Source organism: Schistocerca americana, chromosome 1 (genome assembly GCF_021461395.2).
Source record: "Schistocerca americana isolate TAMUIC-IGC-003095 chromosome 1, iqSchAmer2.1, whole genome shotgun sequence".
NCBI classification, from domain to species: Eukaryota; Metazoa; Arthropoda; class Insecta; order Orthoptera; family Acrididae; genus Schistocerca; species Schistocerca americana.
The window spans coordinates 246,478,562-246,485,971 of NC_060119.1; the positions used below are offsets into that span (position 1 = coordinate 246,478,562).

The 7,410-nt window shown below is 44.6% G+C and overlaps 1 pseudogene; it reads right to left on the reverse strand.

Annotated features, from left to right (window-relative positions):
- Positions 1-212: 212 nt before the first annotated feature.
- LOC124554717 lies at positions 213-392 on the reverse strand (annotated as a pseudogene).
- Between the last annotated feature and the right edge of the window lie 7,018 nt (positions 393-7,410).

Genomic DNA, 7,410 nt, shown 5'->3' on the forward strand with positions numbered 1-7,410 from the left:
ACTATAATGATAAATTTAGTTAATTAGTTAATCAACTTGATATCGATGATGTGAAGTTGGGTGGTGGAAGCGAGGGCGAGAGTACCACAGACATGAATCGCGAGTTGAAGCTGTAATCAGGCGTTTTATCTTCAACCTACGCAGGGAGAGATGGCCATCGTAATAAAATCACCTACATTACCGAATTTATAAGGTGATCTGTAGTATCAACCTGTTATTTGCAACTCATCTGTGCTGCTATGAGGCATCCTGTGACAGAGGCAGAGCGTGCCCTTAGCGGTCCGTCATGAGCCAAAAATGAGTTTAATGTAGTCCTGCGATGCAGGACATAACAGATATTAATCTGAAAAGAACAGACTTTTTTACTAGGTGAGAGAATACTTCGTGGAAATGTAGCCAATGCCATACTGATGTACAGAATTTTCTTACTAAGAATCAAAGATACTTTAGCGATGTGCAAACGCGTGTATGATCCGGTTTCTTCTGTCTTCGAAAATAAAGGGCATTAAAGGTAGGAATCCGTATTTCACTTGAGGAATTCGAGGTGTATGGATATCTACCCCATCTCAGCCTGGATAAAGTGGATTTTTTTAAGCTGCAGAGCCTATGTTGGGTTCGAAATTGCAGTCAGAACTCTACGTCCGAGCTGCGCCTGCTTATCTCGCAGTGTGCTAGGAGTTGGTGACGCCTGTCAGTGGCCGGCGGTCGGCCTGGTCACGGTGGCTTGGCTGACCACAAGCCACGGCTTAGCCTGTCATTATCGGCAGGTATAAGAGAAGCTAAAGCTCTTGGGAGGACACAATACACTTGGTAGATGGCGATGGCCTATGCTGGAGGTGATGCAGTTGTTTCCTGTTGAGATGTCGGGTTCAGGTAAATTTATGTGCACTACACTCGTAAAAAATATTGTACAATGTATTGCCCACGCTTCTATTAGCTATGTTGCGACTTGAGATTCGTAAATAGTTATGTCTTTTTCATTCCCCCAGGCTGATGCTACATGACTCCTGTATATAGGGAGCACAGTTGTATAACAGCACGGGCTTCCTCTCATGCCGTCCTTACTACATAACGCTCAATGATACCAACTCCCGTATGTTTTAATCCTCTGCTGGCATCCCACAGGGGTCCGTCCTCTCCCCTCTCTGCTATCCCCTGTACACTGCCGATATGCCCAAGCCACCCAAACCTGCCCACCCCCTCCAGTATGCTGATGGCACCGCCTTCCTGGTTCTCCAACATACCCTTTAACGGTCCCAGCACACCCTCCAAACCCACCTTGACCTGTTCACTACTTTGGTGTAACCAGTGGTTCCTTTGTATCAACCGCTCCAAAACCCAGACACTCGTCATAGTCTGCACCACATGCTCCTTCGTCTCCACGATTTATACCTAACCATTTATGGTCGTCCCATCCAGCCCCACCTTGACCTCACCCTTGACTGTCAACTCACCTGGACCCTTCATCTCCTGACCATCCAGCAGAAACCCCATTCCCACCTCCTCCTCCTCAAACTCCTGTCTGGCCAGACATTGGGATTGCATCCTTCCACTATCCTCCACACCTACAAGTCCCTCATCCATCCTATCCTCTGTTATGCCAGTGTTGCCTGGATCTCCGTCCCCATCCCCAACTTTTATATGGCCCTGCAAATCCTGGAAAGCCATGCGCTCCGCGTTGCCTGCTGTATATGCCTTCCTTCCCCAACTCCTCTGTGACCTCATCCTCTTCCCCCACCTCCCCCCTTTTCCTTCAACATCTCTGCATCCTTTACACTGTCCTCAGACTTCATCCCACCACCCCCTGGTTTTCTCATTCCTCTCCAACCCCCGCTCATTGCCGCACTTCTATCACTCTATCGCTCCCTCTCCTACCTCCAGGTCAATTTCCAGCACATCCCCTCCCCCACCCCCCATATGTTGAACTTCACTGTGACATCTACCCTTCCTTCCAACTGTAACATGGCCCCCTTTTCCTCTCCCCTCCTTCTCCCAGAGCGGATTTTCCTCCCCCCCTCCTGAGTGAGCCCACTCCTTTGCTGTTTTCCTCTCCCATCCCTTCCCTCCCTGGCCAACCCTTCGGTGCGCCCCCTACCTCATCCCCCTTTCTCTCCCCTCCTTCTTGTCTCCATTTCCCTTCTCCCTTGTCCCCCATCCCTCACAGATCCTCCCACGTTTTCATTCATTATCACATGTGCTGCATTAGTGTTGTGTTCAGTGACGTTATACATTGTCATCAAGTGATGTGGTTTTAATTGTGTGCTCGACATGTATACAGTCCATGATTGTTCCATGCTATGCCATCCATCACGTGGCTGTTTTAATCATTCTGCAACATTTTATGCTCCAGCCATACTTTGCCTAGTAATCCTTACGGTGTGTGTTTTTTGTGTAAAATACTGTTTTAGATTTTTACCTCCGCTTTACAGTCACCGCTTTTTGTATGCTTTCTTATGTTCTGCCTTTTTTCTATGTTCCGCCACGTTTTCTTCTTTATATTTGTTTTAAATGTTTCCCTGTCTACTTGTAACGTCTCTTGGCCGAAGAGTAGCGCCTATGCTGCTGCCAACCCGCCCCTGATGGGGAATTGCAAATACAATAAAGGAAAAATAAAATGACAGCATGGGCATTCAAGGGTTGGAACCTATCTTCGTTGGTAGTTCTCACTATGTGTCATTGTCTTCACTGCCAGTGCTTACTACCCATCATCGTGTCTGATGGCAGTCATCGTCTTCACACTGATGTCTCGTCCTCGTCACTGATCATCGCCAACCTACATCTTTACTGACAATCTTCGCCTCCATCAGCGTCACTGGCGTTTGACCGCCTGTCAATTCCACCGCCTCCATCTGTTGATCGCCACCCCTGCCTCATGCCTGACATAGCTGTTTCCATCCCTGTCAAATGGGAAACATTCTCAACGTTCACAACTCCACCACAGCTCGTCACCATCCTTAAAGCATGTCTTTGGTGGCTGCTCTTTACAACCAACGCTGTTCATCACTATCTGTCATCATGGACTTCTCTGCTACATCAATCATTTACACTTCTCCATCTCCTCTTCCCACTGCCACCACATGGAGCATGCCTTCCATCCGTCCCCCTACATTTATCCCCCCTTATCTACCACACCCTTTCCTATCATAGCAGTTACACACATATCTCTCTCTGTCCCCAGCTCCTCTCATCTTTTCTCTTTCAGCCTTGACTCATGATACAACTCCGCCACTGTCACACACGTCACTACCTTCTGAGTAACAGCTGCAAGAGATGACATCACAAGCATCACCCCAAGATAAACAAGAATGAGCAATACCACAGTTTAATTAAACAACACTAATATAAACTTTCATTATATGAGCTAAATCAGTGTTTAATTAAACAGTAATAAAATAAACTTTTATTATATCTCTCTGATTCCACATACAAGTGTTTCTCCACAGTAACGACAAAACTGAAGCAATAAACAGTGTAGTTGCATCATGTCAGAACCAACCACATTCAGTTACTAATTATCTCGTAGATAACAGCCTCATTGTGCTATTACGCTACTTGCTCAGAATCTGGGTCAGTTTCTTGGACAGATCGTAATTTTTTTCATGTAGCTCGCTGTTGATTTTATATCACTGCTGCTCATTTGAATGAATGAATGAATGACAGGAACTGGATTAGCAAAAACAATAATGGTGGGATAGATACGGTCTCGTGATTGTAAACCAACAATTAAATGGTACAAGACAATGTTATTTATGGTTGGTGCACTTTATACAAAGGAGCGCCCACTTGAGGAGTAAAATAGAAAACAACCCCAAATTTTGTTTATATTTCTCATTATAAATTTAATTAATTCGCTTGACTGTGACAGCCCACCCCTCATCTATACGACATAAGGAGGATGAAATAACAATAAAGAAAAAAAATTGCAGCACTGTGGTAGTAGGTTACTGTCCTAATATTATTATCCATCCTTACATCCCTCCCAGCAGCTATTCACTTGTAGATTGGCAGGAGGCTACTCGCATCCATTGGCGAGGGAGGGGGGCGAAATTGGGGAGGGGTGAAAGGAGGAGACGGTAAGTGGTGAGGTTGTTACATCCACAGCATGGGGGCAGGTAAGGGGAGCTGGGCGAGGGTCTGCCAAACGGTTCAAATGGCTCTAAGCACTATGGTACTTAACATCTGAGGTCATCAGTCCCCTAGAACTTAGAACTACTTAAACCTAACTAACCTAAGGACATCACACACATCCATGCCCGAGGCAGGATTCGAACCTGCGACCGTAGCAGTCGCGTGGTTCCGGACTGAAGCGCCTAGAACAGCGTGGCCACAGCGGCCGGCAGGGTCTGCCATTTTTTAAAAAAAATTGTAACACTCAGACCGCACCAGTAACCCCCTTACGCCTCTACTCAACGCTCTGTGGCGTCTGCACCACACTCGAACTCTACCACCAGTTCTCACCAACTGAAATCGGGATCATCTGAGAGGGCCACGGGTTTCCAATCACCTAGGGTCCCACGAATGTGGTCACTAGCAGAGCAGAGGCAGTGCAGGCGAAGTTGTGCTGCCACAAAGACATTTGCGTCGATCGTTGCTGCCATAATCCATTAACGCCAAATTTTACCGCACTGTCCTAACTGATACGTTCTTCGTTCGTCCCACATGGATTTCTGTGCTTATTTCACGCAGTGTTACTTACCTGTCAGCGATGACTACGCAAACGCAGCTGCTCTCGGACGTTACGTAAAGGCCGTCGACCACCGTGTTGTCGGTGGTGAGGCGTAATGCCCAAATTTGGTATTCTCGCCACACTCTTGACACTGCTGATCTCAGAATATTGAACTCTCTAAGGATTTCTAAAATGGAATGTCCGATCCGTCTAGTTTCAACTAGCATTCCGCGTACAAAGTCTATTAATTCCCATCGTGCGGCCCTAATCACGTCGGAAACGTTTCACGCGAATCACCTGGGTACAAATCACTGTCTCTTTATACCTTGTGTACGCAGTACTATCGACCTCTATATATGTGAATGTAACTATCCTATGATTTTTGACATCAGAGTGTATATTGTTTCTGTGATTAGTTACGTAGGTGGCAAGGCTTTTAGTTACTGAAATTGAAGTAACGAGAAGATTAACCCCTTCTCGTGGGTCAAAGCGAGACAGGCGACCCTTATTTACAGTAATTTTACAACTGTTACAGTGCATATAATTAATTCAGATCCGCCAGTGAATGTTCCCGAGTATACCTGCGGAACAGTATGTACAGTAACTGGCGTTGCGTGCAGCAGATCCCTGAGGTTGCGACGATCCGTCCCACGGCTGCTGATGCAATTTCGTTTGAAACCACAGTAGCTCCCAGAACAGATGAAAGGAACGTTGTAGCACAGCGACGGAGTAAGATAAAATATCAGAGTAGGAATAAAGGTATAAAGAGAAACATACCAATGCTGACGTTCACACACAACACAGCCTAGGCTGTTGCAAACAACCCATAGGGCAAGAGCGGGCGTCAGCCACTCATGCATTCACAGGCAGGCGCAGGTGGTGGAGACTACCTGTCAAATGGACACATTGCGCGCGTTGTGCACATGCGCGAGATGCTTGCACGCCTCTGCCTACAGGTGCTCGGGCTGTGGAGTACGGTAGTCATAGCAGCCAGGCTGCCAAGGCCCATGTGGCTGTTTGTAAGGAAAGTTTAGATCTGCTGAAAGAAATGGGCAGCATACTTAGCACAGCATATGGATTAAGTATAAACAAAGGAGAAAGGAGAATAATGACTTGCTTACTATCGGAACAGTATCTGCAATGACGCAGTTGTCGAAGACCATAAAAAGTCTCCAACCTATGAGGCACGAATACACAGGATAGCTGAAGCGAGAAGGATGTTTGGAGTAAAGTGGCAGAGGCAAATAAAATTTTCTTCAGTAGAACCACACCTGTATCTTATATCGATATGGAATTAAGGAAGAAGGTAGTGGAATCCCTGCAAGCGTTGTTAACAGGTATTTCTAACTTCTAGTTGAAATCCCGATTCCCGATTGAATCTGTTTGGGGTAGGTGAAAATCCTGATCATACAAAAATGAATAGTATGTCATATAATGTTATGGTCTCGAATTTAAATTGTGCATTTTGGGTTTAAAACTGAGGAGAAATCTTGCAAAAGTTACTGAAATTTAAAATTCTTCTTTTAGTTTTACTCAGAGTGCGAAGTTTGGAAACCTGACTCAAGAGCTTTGTTTTCGAGTTGCGAGTCGATCATAACAGTGCTTACACTTTCTCTGTCAGAACAATTAAGTAGTGTTGAACAGTTTCCTTCGTGAAACATTTTTAGAAATATGAATTAGTCGTCAGACGGAGAAACCAAAGAAGTGTCACTACCTAAAAAGAAAAAAAAGTTGAAAACTAAGTTCAAGAATGAATCGTGTAAAGTTTACTCGTGGCTTCGAAAAGATAAAGACGATGACAATGCTCAGTGTACTGTAAGCCTCTTATATTTCAGTGTTTCTCATGGAGGTGAAAAAGCGTCCAAAGACACGTAAACACTGCAACACAAAAAAACTTCTATTCAAAAATCGTCCTCGGAAACGCAGATGATAGTAAGTTCTTATTTTTTCCTCTCAAGGAAGTGTAGAAGAAGAAAAAGTAATAGCCACGGGAGCAGCCTTTGTATTTCATTCAGTTAAATAGTGCCACAATTATATTTCTGTGGACTGCTGCAGCAGTTTGTTCCAACAGTTGTTTAGAAAAAAATCTGAGAAACATTCATGGGGACGCACAAAGGCAACGAAGATAATTTCGGAAGTACTGGGTCCGTAATTAAATGAGTGAACAGTTGTGCACTTGGACAACTCTGTTTATTATTCTATTTCTTTGGATGCACCCAAAGAAGGGCACATTAAAACCTCTCCACTGGTAGTGAGTTATTTTGCTTGTGAACAAGGTGTATGGATAAAATTTCTCTCATTTTATAGCAGTGATAGTGAAACATCGGACTCAGTTGCGGCAGGAATCAGAAGTAAGCTTACCAAAGCATCTTTACAGTTGAAGAATATCAGCAGTTTTTCTGATGACATCGCCTCTGTTAATTGTGGAAAGAATAAAAGCGTATAAGTCAAGCTTCGCAAGGAAAATCTAAACTTGATTGCACCATCATGTAACTGCCATCTCTTGTATAAAGCCGCAAAGCAAGCAACAAACGCGCTTCGAGTGGATGTAGAAGGCATTGTTTTTAAGATATGTAATGAATTCAGTCGGTCTACTAAAACAGTTAGTGAGCTAAAGAAAGTCTTCGTTTGGATGGACATTGGATGACAAGATATTTTAAAACTCCTATCAACAGTTGGCTATCTGTCATTCCGGCCATAGAGTGAAAAGTGAAAAACTTTAAGCCAATCAAATCGCACTTCCT